At 43.9% G+C, this 22048-nt stretch overlaps 2 non-coding genes across 2 annotated transcripts; both read left to right on the forward strand.

Annotated features, from left to right (window-relative positions):
- Positions 1-6206: 6206 nt before the first annotated feature.
- trnar-ucg (transfer RNA arginine (anticodon UCG)) lies at positions 6207-6279 on the forward strand. Its single transcript has one exon. It is a non-coding gene; the product is annotated as a tRNA-Arg (tRNA).
- Positions 6280-7701: 1422 nt separating this feature from the next.
- trnaf-aaa (transfer RNA phenylalanine (anticodon AAA)) lies at positions 7702-7783 on the forward strand. The gene has a single exon. It is a non-coding gene; the product is annotated as a tRNA-Phe (tRNA).
- Positions 7784-22048: the final 14265 nt, after the last annotated feature.

Here is a 22048-nt window from a genome sequence, read left to right on the forward strand (position 1 = left end):
ACTAAATCTCTGTGATCGCAATAACGTCATATTCCCAGGCACCAACCTCAACCCTAAGTTCATCTGTCTATACTCCATGCATTAAAGTAGATGCATTTCAGGCCACCAGTTCTTTTGCATTCATCTGCTCTCTGCCTATTCTTCCCATTATTAATACTATCTTCCTGATTCTTAGCGTTTCCAGTTTCCACCTCACTGCCGACTTGTTTAATCTTGTGGTTCCCAGCGCCCTGCCACATTAGTATAAAACCTCCCCAACAGCAGTAGCAAAAATTCCCGAAAGGACATTCGTTCCCATCTGGTTCAGATGTAGATCGTCAATTTTCTTATAGTCCCACATTGTCCAGAACTGGTCGCACAGTCCAACAAATCTGAAACCCGCCCTGCAGCACCATTCCTCAAGTCACGTATTCATCGTGCCATTTTTTATTCATTTCTACGCTGGTAGTCACATGGCACCGGCAGTAATCCCGAGATTACTACATTTGAGGTCCTCCTTTTTAATTTCTCTCCTGGCTCCCTGAATTCTCCCTGCAGGTCCTCATCTCGTGCCTGTATGCACCAAGACAACTGGCTGTTCACGATCGCCTTTTCGAATGATCTTTAGCCGATGGGCGACATCCCTGGCCTGAGCACCTGGGAGGCAACATAACTCTCCAGAATTGCTGATGCTCCACAGTGAGTCCACCCGCAGCTCCAGAGTGACTACACGGTCAAGCAAGTGCTGCAGCTGGACACACTTCTTTCAAGTGTACGTTTAGAATACCTTTACAAGGATTTGCAAGGTTTGCACTGCTTGGACGTGAGAACGAAACTGAATAGGCTTCGTCAGATTCTCAGGAGCTTCAGGGCTTAGATATGGCCTCACAGAAGCTTATAAAATCATGAGGAAGACAGACAAAGTAAATAGTCAGGGAGAACTTTTTCACAAGACACGCGAGTTCAAATCTACATAGCAAACATTTAATGTGAGAGAGGAAAAATTTAAAAGGGAAGTGAGGGACACATGTTTTTCACACAACACTTTTCTGTGTGTGGAATGAATTGCCACATTTAGTGGTAGAGTCTGGTGCACTCACATTTCAAAGGCATCTGAATGGGTGTATAGACAGGAAGACCTCGGAGAGATAAGGCACAAATATTGGCAGATATGTATGGATTACTTTCGGTAATCTATTTAGCAAGGGCAAGTTGGATCGCGGGATTTGTTTCCATGCTCGACAACTCAGATGCTCCAGCCACCGGCAACGGTTTGAATACACCATTTGCAAAAACAAACGCATGATGTTTGTTACTCAGTCAGCGAGTTTGGCTATTTTGTTTGGAGGGTGGATGGGCCCAACCGATCCAGAGATAAAGGTTTTCCGGATATTTGCTGCCAATGACCATTCTTCTTGACACTTTCCCAAGTTCGCCATCAAAGATTTTGGCTAAAGAAAAATACCTCACATATCGCATTACCCACTTTCCTCTCCAGCGAATCCAAAACCTGACAGCTCTTAACGTGGAATAGAATCAGAACTGAAAAGGCAGTATCATGATCAGACACACCGAAGCTTAAGTGCTGTCTGTGATGCACTGTGAGTCGTCTCTGACATGAACCGCTCGCACAAGTAACAGCGAGGCAATTCCAAACCTACTGGAGATTTAGTTTATTGCCAAGTCCCAGAAAGTGCTCAAGTATCATAAAACAAAACAGAACAACAACGAACCAATAAAAGTGAACATTTCCAATTGTATCCGTGATTAAATTAGGCCATCAATGCCCCGGTGATCACCTTTCTCCCTCGCCAGGACAGTAATGAAGGAAATGAAAGTATAGCAACGTTTCACATCGCGATTGCACACCTTTTCACCACAGCATCAAATAACAGCGAACAGATTCAATGCAGGATCTTCTTTCGAAATAACGGTGAAGTAACTATGTCTATTCACTTTCAGAGTAAACGGGGAACAACACAAGTTGTCTGGAAAATGAATAACCAACATAGACTACTTGGGTTACAGATTCTACTGATGCACAGACTTTCATATGAAAAGGTACCTTGGGTGATTGCCCTACACCCAGAAATCTTCTGGCTGCCTTCTGTTTTCCCTGTCACATTAACCTTGTGCTGCTCTAATCGAATTTGCAGTTCTTGCCATTTGTCCGTATTGCTACTAGGGATAGCTGGTCGTGGCAACTCGCGACTGCCACACAAATTATTTGCCAAAATTGGATTGTCCCGCAACGTGATTCGCAGTGCACGAACTTCACAACGAGGATATGTCACGCGGCAAGTTAAAAAGCACGCTTCCATTTATTAAAGTCAGTTTCTGGGAACTGACAACCAGATTCCTCCTTACACTCGGAATTATGACAACACATAAACCAACAGCCTCTCTCAGAGACAAGCGACCAATGCCATTCTTGTGCTGGACAAACGTAGTTGACAAGATTGCATGCAGGGACTGCACAGAAAACTATAGAGGAGAAGCAGACAGACGACCATCGAGCTGCATTCATGCAGTTCTGTTACCCTGTAAACCTCATGTACAGCTGTTCCTTGTAGGTACACACAGGGCACTGAGTGTCTCTGACTCCGGGACTTGGGACTCGGATTATATGACCGTCTGCAGCACTGGTTAGTTCCTTGCGTGAGGTAACTCCCGATGGAACATATGTAAAACACGATAGCTGATTGAGAAAAACGTCCAAAATAGTACCCAAGAGACGTATTTCTGTTGTGTTTCTGGTCCTGTTCCTGACATGACATCCAGCATTGTACTTATTGTGTGCTTCCTGACGGTTCGGTGCATGCTTCCGTGATTGCATTGTGTGCAGTAATCTGCGTTTTAGCTGCAATTACGTGCGTTTGAAACCCAGGACCACCTGCCTCATTTCTGTTTTCTTCTTCACATGCGCAATTGCAACACAGTAAACGATCAATTAATATTGGAAAATGACATACACAGGCGTGTGAAAAGCCCAGTTTCCGTGGCAATTATGCAATGGTTAGAGATTACATTGATTCAGGAGATAAGGATGGAAAATGTGTTTGGGTAGAGATGAGGAACATTGAGGAAAGAGGAAACCAACCGGTGTAGCTTACAAGAACACTAACAGTAACCACAGTGTAAAAAAAAACGTACAGGAAAAATACCACCTGTGAATGCTAAAAGAAGGCAAGAATTATGGGAGACATTCATTTCCCATCTTCCACTCCCGTTTGAATTGTAAAGAAACTTTGAAGAAAAACAATCGAAAAGTCATATATGCAACATCGAACAACGTGCGTCATACCTTGGCCATTGATTACCGTAGATTAGAATACTTACAATATGGAAACAGGTCCTTCGGCCCAGCAACTCCACACCGAACCGTCCCAGCCCAAATGCATTCCTCTCCATTCACCCCGTCAATTTAGCACGGCCATTTCACCTAACCGGTACATTTTTCGACTATGGGAGAAAACCAGAGCAAGTGCACGCAGCCACGGGGAGAATGTGCAAACTCCACACATTCAGTTGCATGAGGCGGGAATTGACCCTGACTCTGTGGCATTGTGAAACAGCAGCGCTCACGATGGTGTCAGCGTTAGATGGGACTTAGTTGCCGTCTTTTATTGGGAAAATCTCTTAAATTGTGAGCATCTGGAAAGACCAGCTCCTTCGCCAGAAAAAGAAATGAATATGTCACTAACCTTGGATTGTTTCATGTCCAAGAACACTCAGATCAATACCTCTCTTGATCAGCTCTGCTGATCATGTTTGCAAAGAGATCTAGCAAATTGCCAAAGTGGGATTGTCCTTTCAATCAATAATTTTGACTCAGCTTGGCTGCAAATATCTTTTCCTAACTTTGTGTTTTTCTTCCTTTACGTTGGTGTCTCGCACCTTACAATTCACAGCAGAGGTGGGAGAGGAGAATGGAAGAATTTAGCTCATCAAGTCAACGGCAGCTTTCAATGAGATTTCGGCTGATTTGGTCAATGCTCAACCCACCTAAGCTGTCTGTAGTCATGGTCGAGTGGTTAAGGCGATGGATTAGAAATGCATTGGGGTTTCCCCACGTATGTTGAAATCGTGCTGACTATGTTATGAATGCTTTCCTGCTGGTATAATTTTCGCTCAAAGTTCAGAAAAACTATTTTGTGAACCAGGCCGGTAATTTGATTAGACTTGGGAAACTCGAGTTCTTCATCAGAAATGTTCCATATTTAAAACATTATCTCTGTTTCTCTTTCCAGATACACTGCTCGACACATCGGGTTTCTGCAGCTGTTATTGAACGTCCTGAGCAGAAGTGCTGCTTTTCATTAGATTCCTTTAATCCCTGTCCACTGTTCTCTGACTCGGGTCAGTGGCAACACTTCCTCCTGCTCGTCAAAGTGCTCATTCCCCACCGCTCCCTCTCCCATCATTAGAAACAACCGCAGGAAATCGCCACTTAACCATCTTTGTTCCAAAGTGAAACTCATTAGCCTCGGGAATCTCTCCACCAAACGGGACTTCTCATCCTTGGACATGGTGCAAGCCAGAGGATTGTGAAGAGATACTGTGAAAATATTGTCAGTTGGCAGTTGACAAAATGTTTAGGAAGCAAACCATATAACTTAGGCTCCAGCTTTGTAAATCTTGAGAAACTCTTTGGGAAATGGAATCAGAGGAGAATGAAGAAGTGTGAACTGTCGGACCGAGTAGAGGACGGGGCATTGACTCTGATGTTCTCGGGACAGGAACTGATCTGAGACATTGAAATCATTCTCGCTCACGTACGTGAGGAATGCAAACTTCATCTGGACTCTGGGACAATGAAAAACTCTGGAACACTCAAGACAATATCCAAATATTTACTGGGATCACTACAGTACGAGTACTATAGATGAGTCATTTTTTGCCCAGTGTGTGCAGGAGGGCTTCCTGACACAGTACGTACACATGCCTTCAAGGGACGAAGCCACTTTCGATTTAGTACTGGGTAACGAGCCTGGCCAGGTTTTAGATTGGGAAGTAGGTGAACACTTTGGAGACAGCGATCACAATTCTCTCAGGTTTACTTTCGTGATTGAAAGGGATAGGTGTACTCCACGGAGCAAGAGTTTCAGCTGGTGGAAGGGAAATTACGATGCAATGAGGTAAGATTTAGGAAGCGTAGAATGGGGTAGGAAACTGCAAGGAGTGAGCACATTAAAATGTGGAGCTTATTCAAGGAAAAGCTCCTGTGTGTCCTAGATAAGTATGTACCTGTCAGGCAGGGAGGAAGATATAGAACGCGTGAGCCATGGTTTACTAAGGAAGTGGAATCCCTGGTCAAGAAGAACAAGAAGTCTTATGTTAGGACAAAACGTGAAAACTCAGTTAGAGCTCTAGAGGGTTCCAACGATATCAGGAGAGACCGAAAAAGAGAGCTGAGAAGAGCCAGGAGGAGACATGAGAAGTTGTTGGCAGATAGGATCAGGGTTAACCCTAAGGCTTTCCATAGGTATGTCAGGAATAAAAGAATGACGAGAGTTAAATTTGTGACAATCAAGGATAATAGTGGGAAGTTGTGTGTGGAGTCAGAGGAGATAGGGGAAGCACTAAATAAATATTTTTCGACAGTGTTCGCTATAGAAAATGAAAATGTTGGCGAGGAAGATACAGAGCTACTTGCGTCTAGACGAGAAGAGATTGAGGTTCACAAGAAAGAGATATTAGAAATACTGCAGAGTGTGAAAATAGATAAGTCAGCTGGGCCGGATGGGAGCGATCTGATTTTGTTTAGCAAATGCACTGCAGGAAGGTAGAAATCAAGCTGATGGTTACAACGGCTCGTTTTGAGCCGCTAATTTCAATGAAGTGGCGGCGCCAATAAAAGGTGTCACGCATCTCGTCTAATTCCACATCCTGAGCTCGAAATGACCAGAGGTTTCTCGCTGCGTTTCTGCAGGGTCTTGTTTGGACGACACCATGACACTTTTTCACTGGAGTGGATCATGAAATCGCGTCGTGACTATGAATAGAACGATGGAAACGTCCAGCCGAGAAGGACGCGACCCTGAAGCGGGCAACTGAGGACAAATGTTTCTCCTTTGCCAGTGAAAAGCACTGCTCACAAATTGGAAACTTCGAAGTGAAGCAATGTTGGTGATTATCTTCGCTGCTTGTTCACCTTTTTAATTCTGATTCCGTGAAAGCCCATGGCATTACATATCGACATTCTGCCAAGTGCAGGCTTGTCTCTTGGGCCAGTGGCGTAATGGATAACGCATCTGACTTCGGATCAGAAGATTGTAGGTTCGAGTCCTACCTGGCTCGAGGGGGAATGTTTTGCTTTAACCGTGGTATACGTTGACGCTCCCCTGTAAAGTTCTCTCGGGACATCGCCTCTGTGCTTCCGCATGTAAAGCTTGCATTTGTCCTATTGTCCATTTCAAATTCCAGCTCTCCACAACGGACACCTCCGTCAGTTTGGCGGTATCTTCTGGTGTGTCTCCCTCTGTGGGTGAAAATGAGCATGAGTTCCTCAAAAGAGTTACAATTCGTTATACTTCTGTCCCATTATTGTGCCATGTAAGAACATAGGATAACCTCATTGACATTTGACCTGGAAACATTAGAACACACGAGACTTTGGGCCAAAGTTCGAAACTGCGACTAGAATAGATGGCTCTCTGATTAGCCGCAATGAACACGGGCGGAATGGCCTTTTCCCACTTTGTAAATCTTCGAAGACAATTTGAAAAAAATCTGCAACGAAAATGTTCAGACAGGGTGTTTTATTTACACCAAGTACGATAGTATCTATCGCCTTGTCTTGTTATTTACTTGTGAGGATTCGGTATTCTCAGCACCGTGGCCCGGATCGTATTCCCGCTCATGGAATGGTTGTATTGTCCAGCAAACATATCGGTGTACCAGTACTTCTGCCGATTTTCCGATGCTGGCAGGTCAGTGGTTTTGTCCAAAACATTATGAAGGTTAACATAAAACAAATAGCTGCAGGTGCTGGAAATCTGAGCCAAAAACGAAAATTGTTTGTGCAGCGGAGCATGACTGGCAACAGAAACGTCGACTCTCCTGCTCCTCGGATGCAGCCTGACCTGCTGTGCTTTTCCAGCATCGCTCTGATCTAAAGTCAGGTTTCCAGCATCTGCAGTCCTAGTTTCTTCAGTGTCTCTGGTTCCCAATTCAAGAACTCCATCTCTAGCGGTTTCATGTTTGTACCTCCGTGCTGAGGAGTTGAAGAGTGAAGAAAAGTAACTCACCTCCTCCATCTCTGGGGTAATTAGGGACTGAAAATGAATCGTGTCACATTGAAATATATCTACATGCGAATTAATCTCTGTCTTTTATTGGGAACCATCTCTTTCATTGTAACCATCAGGAAAGATCATTTCGTTCGCCAGAAAAAGAAATGAATATGTCACTAAACTTTGTTTGCTTCAGGTCCGAGAATACTCAGATCAATAGCTCCTTTGCTTACTTCTGCTGGTCATGTTCGCAAAGAGATATGGCAAATTGCCAAGTGTGATTTTCCTTTCAATAAATAATTTTGACTCAGTTTGCCTGCAAATATCTTTTCCTACCTTTGTGCTTTTCTTCTTTTACATTGGTGTCTCGCACCTTACAAATGACAGCAAAGGTATGAAAGGAGATGGAAGCATTTCGCTCAAGTCAACGGTAGCTTTCAATGAGATCACGCTGATTTGGTCAATGCTCAACCCACCTGAGCTGTCGGTAGTCATGGCCGAGTGGTTAAGGTGATGGATTAAAAATCCATTGGGGTTTCCCCACGTAGGCTCGAATCCTGCTGACTACGTTGTGAATGCTTTCTTGCTGGTACAATTTTCGCTCAAAGTTCAGAAAAACTATTTTGTGAACCAGGCCGCTAATTTGATTAGACTTGGGAAACTCGAGTTCTTCATCAGAAATGTTCCATAGTTAAAACATTATCTCTGTTTCTCTTTCCAGATACACTGCTCGACACGTCCTGAGCAGAAGTGCTACTTTTCATTAGATTCCTTTAATCCCTGTCCACTGTTCTGTGACTCGGGTCACTGGCATCACTTCCTCCTGCTCGTCAAAGTGCTCATTCCCCACCGCTCCCTCTCCATCATTAGAAACAACCGCAGGAAATCGCCAGTTAACCATTTTTGTTCCAAAGTGAAACTTATCAGCCTCGGGAATCTCTCCACCAAGCGGGACTTCTCATCCCTGGACATGGTGCAAGCCAGAGGATTGTGAAGAGATACTGTGAAAATATTGTCAGTTGGCAGTTGAAAAAATGTTTAGGAAGCAAACCATATAATTTAGGCTCCAGCTTTGTAAATCTTGAGAAACTCTTTGGGAAATGGAATCAGAGGAGAATGAAGAAATGTGAACTGTCGGACCGAGTAGAGGACGGGACATTGACTCTGATGTTCTCGGGACAGGAACTGATCTGAGACATTGAAATCATTCTCGCTCACGTACGTGAGGAATGCAAACTTCATCTGTACTCTGGGACAATGAAAAACTCTGGAACACTCAAGACAATGATGTGTTTCTGTTCGCCGAGCTGGAAGTTTTTGTTGGAAACGTTTCGTCCCCTGTCGAGGTGGCATCCTCCGTGCTTGGGATCCTCCTGCGAAGCGCTTCTGTGGTGTTTCGTGTGGCATTTATAGTGGTCTGTCCTTGCCGCTTGCTGTTGTCAGTTTCAGCTCTCCGCTGCAGTGGCTGGTATATTGGGTCCAAGTCGATGTGTTTGTTGATGGAGTTTGTGTATGAGTGCCATGCTTCTGGGAATTCCCTGGCTGTTCTTTGTTTGGCTTGCCCTATAATAGTAATGTTGTCCCACTCGAATTCATGTTGCTTGTCGTCTGTGTGTGTGGCGACTACGCATAGTTGGTCGCTTCGTTTCGTGGCTAGTTGATGTTCCTGGATGCGGATCGTTAGCTGTCTTCCTGTTTGTCCTATATAGTGTTTTGTGCAGTCCTTGCATGGGATTTTGTATACTACATTTGTTTTGCTCATGTTGGGTATCGGGTCCTTAGTTCTGGTAAGCTGTTGTCTGAGTGTGGCTGTTGGTTTGTGTGCTGTTAAGAGTCCTAGTGGTCGCAGTAGTCTGGCTGTCAGTTCGGAGATGTTCTTGATGTGTGGTAGTGTGGCTCGTCCTTTGGGTTGTGGCATGTCCTCTTTCCGTGGTCTATCCCTTAGGCATCTGTTGATAAAATTGCGAGGATATCCGTTTTCGGCGAATACCTTGTATAGGTGTTCCTCTTCCTCTTTTTGCAGTTCTGGTGTGCTGCAGTGTGTTGTGCCCCTTTTGAATAGTGTCTTGATGCAACTTCGTTTGTGTATGTTGGGGTGGTTGCTCTCATAATTCAGGACTTGGTCTGTGTGTGTGGCTTTCCTGTGTACCTTTGTGGTGAATTCTCCGTTAGGTGTTCTCTGTACCATCACGTCTAGGAATGGGAGTTGGTTGCCCTTTTCTTCCTCTCTCCTGAATCGGATTCCTGTGAGTGTGGAGTTGATGATCCTGTGTGTTTTCTCTATTTCCGTGTTTTTAATGATTACAAAGGTGTCATCCACGTATCTGAACCAGTGTTTGGGTTGAATTTGCGGTAAGACTGCTCTAACCTTTGCATTACTGCTTCTGCTATGAGTTCCGACATCGGTGAGCCCAAGGGTGTTCCGTTGATTTGTTCGTATATCTGGTTGTTGAATGTGAAGTGTGTTGTGAGGCACAGGCCCCACGATTTAGGAAGATTAGGTAAGATTTAGGAAGCGTAGAATGGGGTAGGAAACTGCAGGGGGTGATCACATTAAAATGTGGAGCTTATTCAAGGAAAAGCTACTGTGTGTCCTAGATAAGTATGTACCTGTCAGGCAGGGAGGAAGATATAGAACGCGTGAGCCGTGGTTTACTAAGGAAGTGGAATCCCTGGTCAAGAAGAACAAGAAGTCTTATTATGTTAGGACAAAATGTGAAAACCCAGTTAGAGCGCTCGAGGGTTCCAACGATATCAGGAAAGATCTAAACAGAGAGCTGAGAAGAGCCAGGAGGAGACATGTGAAGTTGTTGGCAGATAGGATCAGGGTTAACTCTAAGGTTTTCCATAGGTATGTCAGGATTAAAAGAATGACGAGAGTTAAATTTGGGACAATCAAGGATAATAATGGGAAGTTGTGTGTGGAGTCAGAGGAGATTGGGGAAGCGCTAAATAAATATTTTTCGACAGTGTTCGCTATAGAAAATGAAAATGTTGGCGAGGATGATACTGAGATACTTGCGTCCAGAGTACTAGAGATTGAGGTTCACAAGGATTAGGTGATAGAAATACTGCAGAGTGTGATAACAGACAAGTCCCCTGGGCTGGATGGGATCTGTCCTAGTATCCTCGGGGAAGCAAGGGAAGAGATTGATGAGCCTTTGGCATCGATCGTCAAATCATCGTTATCTACAGGAATAGTGCCTGTGGAATGGAGCATAGCATACGTTGTTCCCGTGTTCAAAAAGGTTCGTAGAGACAACCCTGGTAATTACAGACCAGTGAGTCTCACTGCAGTTGTTAGTAACGTGTTGGAAAAGGTTATTATGGATAGGATTTATGACCATCTGGAAAAGAATAATCTGATCAGGGACAGTCAGCACGGTTTTGTGATGGGTCGGCCTTGCCTAACGAATCTGATTGACTTTTTTGACAAAGTGACCAAACAGGGAGATTACAGTAAACCGATTGATGTGGTGTATATGGGTTTCAGAACGTTGTTCGATAAGGTTCCCCACAATAGGCTATTATACAAAATGCGGTGGAATGGAATTGTGGGAGAGATTGCAGCTTTGATCAGTAATTGGCTTGCCAATAGAAAACAGTGTTGTAGTTCATGGAACATGTTCTTCTTGGTGTCCATGTACTGGCGGCGTACCACAAGGGTCGGTGTTAGGTCCACTGCTGTTACATGAGATCTAACCTTGCCAATCAGTCTCCCATGGGGAACATTGTTGAACGCCTTACTGAAGTCCATATAGACCACATTTACTGCTCTGCCCTCATCAATCTTCTTTGTTACTTCTTCAAAAAAACTCAATCAAATTTGTGAGACATGATTTCCCACGCACAAAACCATGTTAACTGTCCCGAATCAGTCCATGCCTTTCCAAATACATGTACATTCTGTTCCTCAGGATTCCCTCCAACAATTGGAGTATTCTTGGTAGATGCAGTTTCATGTCGGGATTGAGTTTTTTGAAGAAGTAACAAAGAAGATTGATGAGGGCAGAGCAGTAAATGTGGTCTATTTGGACTTCAGTAAGGCGTTCAACAATGTTCCCCATGGGAGACTGATTGGGAAGAATCAAAAGACACGCTACTATTAAAATCGATAGAAACACAAAAGATGTGCAGTGCAGAGGAGTCTCAGTGTTCTTATATATGAAACGAACAAAGGTTAATCACATATTTATTTCTTGCTGGCAAAGGAAAGCCTTTTCTGATGCTCACAATTAAAGAGATGGTTTCCAAGAAAATAGGAAAATTAAGTCACCAGTAGAGTAATCAATTACCAAGATATCCCTCGTGATGTTTTATGGGACATGTGGGATTATTTGATTATTGTTCTGCAAACGTTTTTACAATGGAACCGAGAGTTTTAGATGGGAAGTTAAGATCACGCATGACTATTGCCATTTTTGTCACTCACACACAATATTTTTTCCTTGTACGATTTATTTCGCTTTGTGGTTACTGCGAGTGGGCTTGTAAACTACACATGCTTGTGAGTTCATGCCTCACTGTTCCTCAAATCCAGCCAAACAGACTTTACATCCTTACTTCCTGAATCAAGGTAATCTCTAACAATTGCATAAATGTCATTAAAACTTCGGTATTTAACACGCCTCTGTATATCATCTTACAATATTAATTGATCCTTTACTGTATTGCAGTTGCGCATAAGAAGAGAAAAAATGAATAGAGAATTGTGGACCTCCGCTTCACACACCCGTTATTGAAGCGAAAATGCAGATTACTGCCCATAATACGATCGTGGAAGCATGTGCGAAACCCTCAGGAATCACAGAATAAGTGTAGTGCCACAGGGCATGTCAGGGACAGCACCAGAAAGACAACAGAAATGCTGCTCTGAGCTCCTATTTTGGATATATTTCTGAATGAGCAATAGAGTGTCACATGTGTTCCATCAGGAGTTACCTCACACAAGGAAGTAACCAGTGTTGCAGACGGTCGTATCATCCGAGTTCCAAGCCCTGGAATCAGAGACATTCAATATTCTGTGCATAACTGCAAGGAACAGCTGTCGGAGGCGTTTATAGTCCATGTGAAATTATGAATGCAGCTCTCTAGTTGTCAGCCTCTTTCTCCTTTGTCGTGTTTCGTGCAGTCCCTGCGTGGAATCTCGTCAACCACGTTTGACCTGCACATGATGCGGATTGGGCCTTGTTTTCTCGTGAGTTGTTGTCTCAGTGAGGCTCTCGGTTTCTGTGTTGTCATAAGTCCGAATGTTCTGAGGAGTCTGGATATCGTTTTCCAGAATTTGTTTTTAATACAGGGAAGCATGATTTAAAAATTACCTCAAAGCATATCCTCGCTGCGAACTTTGTGTGCCATGCATCTGCGAATGAAGGTGTGTGGATATTGGTTCTTGTCAAAGAATTTGTGTGGACGTCAGTCCAGCAGTCCCTAGTAGCAATACATAAAAACGGCAAGGGCCACACATTCGACTAGAATAGCACAACAATAATAGGACAGGGCAAGCAGAAGACAGCCAGACAATTCCTGGAAGCAGGGCACTCATCCACGGATTCCATCCGTTGGACCCAATCTGCAATCCCAACAAACGGAAGCAGCGAGAATGAAACCAAATGAATTCGTACCAAAACATGAGAGCAGCGCTTCACAGGAACCTCTGCAGCGCTGAGAATGTCACCCAGACAGGCGAGGAAAAGTCTGCAAACCATCTTCCTCGCGTCACCGAACTTTTCAACAAGATCTCCAGAAGCATCCGAACTTCACATCTTTCTGCTCCAAAACACTCCGCTTTTCCACAACAGACAATTGCACACTCAACTACCGCGTGCAAGATGAGAATACCAGCCCCTACACTACCAAGGGCGGCAGTAAGAGCGCGGGGAAACAGCTGCCACTGTCATTCCACAGCTACAGACGCTCTTTTGGAAATGTACATTTTCGTATGAATGTCGGGGCAGCAGTAGAATATGGGAACTAAACAGCCTGCGCTGTGTCTTCATATTCTGGACAATGTGAGTTGTTCACAGCTTTCCCTGAAAGTGAGTGGACGTCGTTATTTCACCGCTGTTGTGAAGCCAGATCCTGCACTGAATCTGCTCCCTCGTTTTTTGTTGTTGTTGTGGGTATAAGGTGGGCAACCGCAACGTGAAACGTTGTTATATTTCTCTCATTTTCTCTATTACTGTTCTGGTGAGGGAGGATGGAGATTAGCTCGCTCGATCAGATGGAGGCACCAGCGCCTTGTTGACCTAATTTAATCGAGAATATAATTGGTAATATTCACTTTGCATGGTACAGTTTTCTGTTATGTTTTATGTTACTTGAACACTTGCTGTTACTTGGCAATGCACTAAATCTCCAGAATGTCGGGAAGCTCCGTTTGGAATTGCTTCGCTACTATTTGTGTGAACAGTTCTTGACATACACGTCTCGCACTGCCTCACAGACAGAAGTAACGAGTTTGTGTGTCTGATAATGACTCTGCCTTTTCAGTTTTGCACCTGGTCCACGTTAAGAGCTGTCAGTTTTTGGATTCACTGGAGAGTTGAGGTGATAACACGATTTGTGAGTTTTTTTTAGTCAACAAAATTATTTGATTGTATCAAGGAATGTATCAAGGAGAATGGTCATTGTCTGTAAATGTCTGGAAAACATTCCTCTCTATGTCATTTCAAAACATTACGCCTCAAGAAAAAATAAAATTCAAATGCGCTGACTTAGTAACAAACAGCATGCGTTTTTGCAATTGGTCTATTGAAACTGTTGTCAGGTCCTGGAGTATCACAGAATTTCCGAGCACGGAAGCAAACCTTCCTATCCAACTTGCACCTGCTGAACAGATGACCGTAACTAATCTAAACATATTTGCCAATATTTGTCCCTTATCTATCCGAACACTTCCTGTCTGCATACCCATTTAGATGCCTTTGAAGTGTTGTGAGCGCACCAAACTCTGCCACTCAATGTGGCAACTTATTCCACACGCACAAAAATATCTGTATTAAAAACAAGTGTCGCTCACATCCCTTTCAAATTGTACTGCTCTCACATTAAACCTATGCTATCTCGCTTTAAACTCACGTGACTTCTGAAAAAGTGGAGATTGACTATGTCCTCTGCTCGTCTACCTCATGATTTTGTAAACTTTTCCAAGGACATCCCTCAGGCCTGCAGCTCCGGGGAAAACTGTCGAAGAATATTCAGCTTCTCACTAATGTCCACACCGTGCAAACCTTTCAAATCATTGTAAATATTTTTTTTAATTATGCGAAGGTATTCGTAGAAAGCGCCAGGGGAAATTGCCTGAAGTGAAGCGATGCTGAAACATTAGTCTTGACAGGTTTGGCGCTTAGTTATCGTCAGGGAGCGTCGCCGAGTGGTTTAATGTAGGTAAAAACAATGAATGCAGATGCTGGAGACCAGATCGAGGATTAGTAGTGCTGAAGAGCGCAGCAGTTCAGGCAGCATCCGAGGAGCAGTAAATCGACGTTTAGGGTGAAACCCTGTATTCCTGATGAAGGGCCTTTGCCTGAAACGTCGATTTTACTGCTCCTCGGATGCTGCCTGAACTGCTGTGCTCTTCCAGCACCACTAATCCAGAGAGGTTTAATGTGCTGGGTTTAGGGTCCAGTCTCTAGTGCGTCGTGAGTTTGAAACCCAACTTTGCAATAGAACAGCAGCAGGCAGCTTTTTATGACAGAACTACATAGGTCCTGATATTGTTTTATGGGTGTGTTTGTTACTCCTCGGGTCTCTCACTTTCTCTGCGATAAACACGGGTACATGAGCAACTGATTCTTAAAATAATGAGAACTACTGCTGCCCACATCCTCTCGAGCACTGTGTGTTTGGATGTGCACACGCACAATTTTGCTGCCAGTTGCTGTGTCTCAAATGGTCAGTGCATTTGGCTGAAATGTTGGTTCTCCTAGCCCAAAAAGAGCACAGAGCTGTACATCTCTATGACTCTATGACTCTAAGTATTGAGACCGACCATGTACTAACAATACAACCACGAGAACCCATCCATGGTTGACCCTGAGTCCGCAGTGAGTGAAACGGTCACGTGCAGCAGAATGTGACCCCACTCTCTACAAGCCCCTGCTGCCACCAGAAAGGAGCCACTGCTGTTTCAATCAGCGGCTTCCTGCCCAGACCTGGGACGCAGCTCAATGAAACTCCTTCCTCAGGAACGGCTGTTACCGTGTGAAAGGGTAAAAAATTCTAATTCAAATTGGAAATGGCTTCAGAAGATAGTTCCTGTTTTTAAAACATTTTATAATCAGAATTCCTGTCTCGAATTTAGAAGTGGTAAACTTGTAGGCAGGTAGATCAAAGAAAGTGTTGATGGTGAGGACTCTGTCTCTTCAGCAGATGGGATTCCCTACACTCTAATCAGAAATGATTTGGTTTCCTGAGGTATTTTCCCGATTGATTTGCAGTCTGCCAGATTGTCTGGGAATCACTTCGGCGACCTAAGGATCATGGTCGAAATATGAAAATATTAACAGAGAATCGTAAATCCCGGGGCAAGGCCTAAATGGATTGCAATGGTCTGAAGGAATAAATCTGAGAATTGAAAAGACTTGAATAATGTTAGTTGCAATGGGGAGGAATGAACGAGATTTTTGAAAATTGCCGTGTCAGCTGAATTAAACTCAGTATGAAATGATAAATTAACCAACACCAATCCTGTCCTGGCTCGCTCAGTCGGTAGAGCTAGAGACCTTTAATCTCAATGGCGTGGGATCGAGACCCACGCAGGGCGCTGTTGTTTGTTAATATGTTTGCCGCTCTCCATTAATGTTACAAGAGCGAATTCGCTCACTGAGGCAGGTTTTGTTGACACATTTTTCCTCCGTTTTTGATCATCTCTTGGTTTCTGAGTGAAAACTGTCTCCACTGTACTGCAGGTACAAGAGACAAGGTTATCAGTTCAGCCGAATATACTATAAACGATATCCCTTCCAAAACGCGAGGTACCATTCCAAACGTGTCCCAACCAATATGTCCAGAGACGTCGAATGCGAATGGCCACATGAGAGTGACAGCTGCGTGTCAAATGGTGCTGCAATAGAATTAACTGAATGTGAATGCTCTGATGGAAACCGAATGGAAGTCTTCCTGAAATTTTCCTAATTCACTCGGTAAATGATGCTGTTGTGTACCGATATGGGTTTACATCATGAACAGCTTATTGTCAGTAACACGGGTGGGGGTGATGCAGGATCGTGAGGGTTCTGTGTGAGTCAGAAGTGATTTGTTCGAACAGGGAATTCAAACGTCCACAGAGCAGACATAGCTGATTGGTCCAGGTTCACACTACTCCCTTCTGTTTCAGTACCAACAAAAGAAATTGCGGGAAAATCTCAGCAAGTCTGGTAGAATCTTGGAATGGAAAATCGAGTTAAGTCTTCAAGACCAGTGACATTTATTTCTCCATGTCCATCTCCGTCTACCTTTTTATTGAATATGTCCTGACTCCCAACTTTATACTCAGTTTCTCTTTTATTACTCCGTCTCCAAACATTCTCCCAGTCTCCAAATTTAATAGCAGAACTGTTTCATCTCTCACCTCGCCGAGTTATGAGAGGAGGACTTCGAAATGCACGATTAACTCTGTTTCTATTCTATGAAGATTTGTTTCTCTTCTTGTGGCTAATCTGAATGAAAACCATGTTCTGCTTCCACAGAGAGCACAGACCCGGTTCTGCCAGAAGGAATCCAGTGATTGATTGTATCCAACTGGAATCATAGAGTCATTGAGATGGACTGCAGGGAAACAGACCCTTCGTTCAAACCTGTCCATGCTGACCGGAAATCCCAATCCAATTTGGTCCGTCTTTCCAGCATACGGCCCATATCCCTCCAAACCCTTCCTACTCATATGCCATTTAAAATGCCTCTTAAATGTTGCAATTGTACGAGCCTCCATCACATCCTCTGGCAGCCATGGCAACACATACACGAATAAATTGTCACTGCAAATCCACTCTAAGGATCTCGCCTTTCTGAGCTGAAACTATCTCGCTGTTCATTCAATGTCGCTATGTCTAATTCTTGGAACTCCCTCCCTATCGACATCATGGCTGTATCACTGTGTTGAGCACTTCGAGGACGAAGTAAAGTAACTTACCATCTCAATCTCTTGAGTAATTATGGTTGGGCAGTGAAGCCTATCCCAAAGAGTGACGTGCATTCTTCAGAATTTCGTTTGAAAAAGCTGCAGTTTCCAACTGGAAACCCAAAAGTGATCCGGAACAAATGTAAAGTTTCGAAGGGAAAGTAGGATAACCTGAAAGTCAATTATGACTGGGATGAATGAGGCAGAAAGTGAGTGAGGAGCTGTTGGCACAAGGATGAATGTCAGTGCTAATGGTTTAGCCCTTACTGCCCACTGTTAACACCGACTCACACACCACTGCTGGTAAATTCACCACAATTACCCTGGTCTCTTGGTATGAGTTTCCCTCTGTGCATATTCACGCGGTAAATCGGCCCAGGGATGATGAACGCATTCTGTTTATCCTGTCAGGTTAAAGAGGTGAAGGCATCAGTTTGAAATCAAAGCAAGAAGAGATTGCCTCTTCCTGTACATTTTCATTGGAGAGTCACCAGCTGTGAACTTCTTTCCTGCACAAGCGGACGTTGATATAAATTCTCATCGAGCAGCTTTATTACAGAAAGGTGGTCCGATTAACTGTGATCAAATACTTCATTAAATGCCATTATTGATTTGAAGAACAATGTCTGTGGTTTCGTCAGTTAAAGCATTTGGTAATAACTAGGCGTTAATGGTGTCAAATGCTGTCAAATGTTCTGTACATTGAAAGTTCATTGTTTAAACTTCTAGTAAAAGCCGTATTGTTTATCCAACATCGCGAAAGTGACGGCTCAGCATGCTTCTTGTGTTTGAGCTCAGACCGTTGTTATTTCGTGCTACCAAGCCCTACCGTCTGATGTGGACCCATTAATCTTTGTTCTATCCTGCTAATTCAACGCAGAGTTCTTTTTACTCTGTTCGACAAGGATTTGTCTATCTCTTCTACTATTATTCTCCGTCCGTCTTTTCAAGTTTTTTGGGAATAATAAAGAGACGCAGGAGACACTGTAGACTTGCAGGACAATGTTGTAGTAATAACGCATCCAATGAGATAATGGCTCTCATTGTCTGCTGTCACCATTCATTGATTTTCGGCAAACAGCAATGGCATCATAGAAATCCTACAATTGTAGTGAAACTGCTTTTTTTCTGGTCTATTATGAATACTATTTAGAATTGTAAAAGCTCATAACGTTTTGAGTGAACAAATGTTACCTGATCTCAGACCCAAGTAACACAGACATTACTTGGAGACTGTGAGCCCAGTTCTACACATTCTGGCCGAGGGGGCGGAGAAAGCCACGGAACAGCTTGCGATCTTAACACTTTTCCAAGAGTAGAAATGAAAAATGAGGGATATTGACAGACAGAGAGTGGGAGAATGTAGAAGAGAGTGAGGTGGTACAGAGAGACAAAGTGAGACAAACAGAAATTCTCCATTCACCATGGTGGCTCATCGACATAAAGGAGAAGAACAAGATAATGAAGGCCAGCCTTTCACCAACTCAGGGCAACAGCAACAGCATTACAGCCGATAAAGGAATTTTGCATTTTTACAGATGACGTCTGTCAGCTAATGAGAGATTCTGGTAAGTATGCTGTATCGCGAAGTGAAATTGACAATTACCCCGGCAATAAAACAATAAAAAGCATAAGTAGCCTGAATCTGTGATATGATACATTAAATCTCTTTGTCTCCACAGATGCTGTCAGGCCTGCAGAGTTTCTCTGTCAATTCCTGTTGTTGATTCAGATTTCCTGGATTCGCACTTCTTTGTTTTATGCTAGTCTGAATCCTGTTTGTGACAATACTCGATTAATTGCCAGCTCCACACAACATTCCCTGCTTTGGGAAGGTTGTCAACAACATAAACGGTCAGAGGAAATCCCCCATTGCTACAGCAGTGAGAGCACTGAGTCCTTCCCAGTGGACTTCCACGGAAAGTGAAATATGGCGCTGTAAGTTTTCTCAATGAATCCAATTTTACTTTTTTTCATTTGTGATCATTTTCGCTGCACATCAGTTACTTTTTTTCTTCCATTTCTGTCAGCTTGTAAAAGGCCTTTCCGCCCATCTGCAGTGCGGGTCATTGGACATTCATCTTTTATATTCAAGGGGCCACTATTTCTTGCACTGCATCTCGGGTGGGGTGGGTGCGAGGCTGTACCACTATATTCACCTGTCTATAGATATCGGAGAAGGGTCTATCTATTCCACACCACGAGGCTTCCTCATCACTCTTCTGAATCTTGGTTATTATTACCCTTGCCCATGGCACCTCCTTCTTTGAGAACAGGAAACCGATATCCCGTGTCAGGTGTACCTGCAGCCATGGTGGATACTACTCAGTGCCAGTAACTGGGTACACAAGGATCTCTGCGTAAACATTTATTGCCTTATTTATAGTCGTCCTGGGAACCAAACGGGCATGGGTGGCATGTAAAGGTCAACTTAACATCCTTGGTTAAGATTACGTCTGCGGTTGTATCCCAGACACCCCTGCCTTCACGACTCGTCCTGCCATGCAGGCCCATATTTCTATGAGTCTTCTAATCACTACTTACAATTATTTGGATCCGGTGTTGTCCAATGTCTCCTCAAGGTCAGCTACACGTTTGCAATGGCTGGCGCGTATCAACGTGGCTCTTTCGGCGATCTTAACAGCTGTCTGTGTTGTCGGGAGCACTTGGAACGGTCCCAGCCAGCTCTTCGCCTTCCTGCTTTTGCTCCTGAAGTCTTTCACCACTATCCAGTCTTCAGGTTCTAGATTGTGCATCTTCCCTTCTGCTGGTTGGGGTAGTGCTGCCCTTCTTTTGATTTTGTATTTGAGACAGAAGTGTGGAGAGTTTTATACCGTAACATAACATCTCGTCCTCACAGTGGTCTGTTATCTGTCTTACAATCGGTCTTGGCCAATTGCTGTATTGGGCCACCTTCCAAACAAAATCTCAAACGTCCTAAGATTTACTCTTCCTCTCCTTCATATACATTAGCACAATTGGAAATGCCTTTGTCCATGTCACCTCTAGTTCCTCACAACATTTTGCCAATTTATTTTTAAGGGTAGAGTTCTCTCTTTCCACTGCCCCACCGCTCGCTGGGTGATAGGCACAATGTTGCCGCACCTTTATTTCCAAGTAATCACTGATCTGATATAGGGCAATATTTATAAATGGCTTTCCATTGTCGCTGCTTAGCCTTTCAGGGATGCACCATCTCGGAATTATTTCAGTTAGCAAAGCCTTGGCTACTGCATTGGCATCCTGTTTAGACGTGGGAGCACTTCTACCCCTTGGGAAAACATCAACTATTACCAGACAATGCCTTTTCCCCTCGCTGGGTGTTATTTCAATAAAATCCATCTGTAAATGTTCAAAGGGTCATTGGGATTGGGGGTGTTCTGCCTGATTCATTTGTATTCCCCTCCCCACATTATTAGTGGCACAGAAAACACATTATTCACTTTTTTTAAATGAGTAATGAGTAAATCCCTTTCTGTACCAGCGTGCTGAAATATTGTCGAACATCCCCACTTTTGACACATGGTCCTTACCGTGTGTTACTTTGGCATAGAAAGGGAATAAAGATCGTGGCAGACAGGGATTACCATTGGGGCCACACTACACCCATTCCCTCATTCTGCACCCTGCCCTTGTCCATTCACGCTTCTCCTTCGATGTGGCCTGCGACTGTAACTCCCATCAGTCTGCTTTGGATTACAAATATGTGACATACACATGCCAAACTGATCACTTGGCGGCTGATTGGCTGCCGTCCTTGCCGCTGAGTCTACATTTTCATTGCCTTGAGAAATTGAATCATAATTCTTCCTGTGGGCTTCACATGGACACACAGTGATTGATTTAGGCAATCGGACTGCTTTCAGGAGGTCAGAGATCTGGCCATGTTATGTGATTGACTTTTCAGTGGAGGTCAAGAAGCCCTTGTATTTCCACAAGGATCCAAAATTATGTACAACCCCGAATGCATATCTGCTGTCGATGTAAATATTCACTGTTCTGCCTTCGGTCAATTTACATGCCTCAATCAAGGCAATCAGCTCTGCTGCTTGCGCTGACAGATGAGAAGGAAGTGATCCCGCTTTGACTACCTCGTGGGTAGTTGCTACAACATACCAGACATTGGCCAATCTCTTTGCTTCTGAATGCTGACCTATCCACAATAAAACGTCGTATCCAGATTCTAAATTGGTGAATCCTACACGTCTGGTCTCGGGCTTCCAACCTAAGAACTTCAACTGTTGTTCCACAAGTTGTAGTTTTGCGAGACTAGATGGCAGAGCATCGCAAGCCTACCTTTCTCACATTGTTTCTCTGTTGATGCTGCGATTAAGCATCCTCTTCCATACTGCCGAAGCGCTGACCCCCCCCCCCCCCCCCCCCCCCCGCGGTTAAAACAAGAGTCTCCAGACTCCTGTGTCGAGCCTCTTGAATTATGGTGGGAACTCACAGTAATCTTGAAAATGTCACGTGAAAGTATACTATTTGCCTTTGAATGGAAATGTGAAGCAGAATTGACTGTCAGCGTGTAACGGTACACAAAACAATGCATTTGCTAAATCCACAATAGAGAGCCATTTACATCCGGTGGAATTTGAGCCAATATAATATAGGGTTTGGGAACATTTGGAGTGTGTGGATCAACAGCGTTCTTTATAACCTGCAGGTCATGAACAAACCTCCATTCCCCCGATTCACCTGGAATGTTTGC

The sequence above is a fragment of the Chiloscyllium plagiosum genome, unplaced genomic scaffold (genome assembly GCF_037043375.1).
Source record: "Chiloscyllium plagiosum isolate Xiang-an unplaced genomic scaffold, Cpla_swu_hap1 HiC_scaffold_13, whole genome shotgun sequence".
NCBI lineage: Eukaryota > Metazoa > Chordata > Chondrichthyes > Orectolobiformes > Hemiscylliidae > Chiloscyllium > Chiloscyllium plagiosum.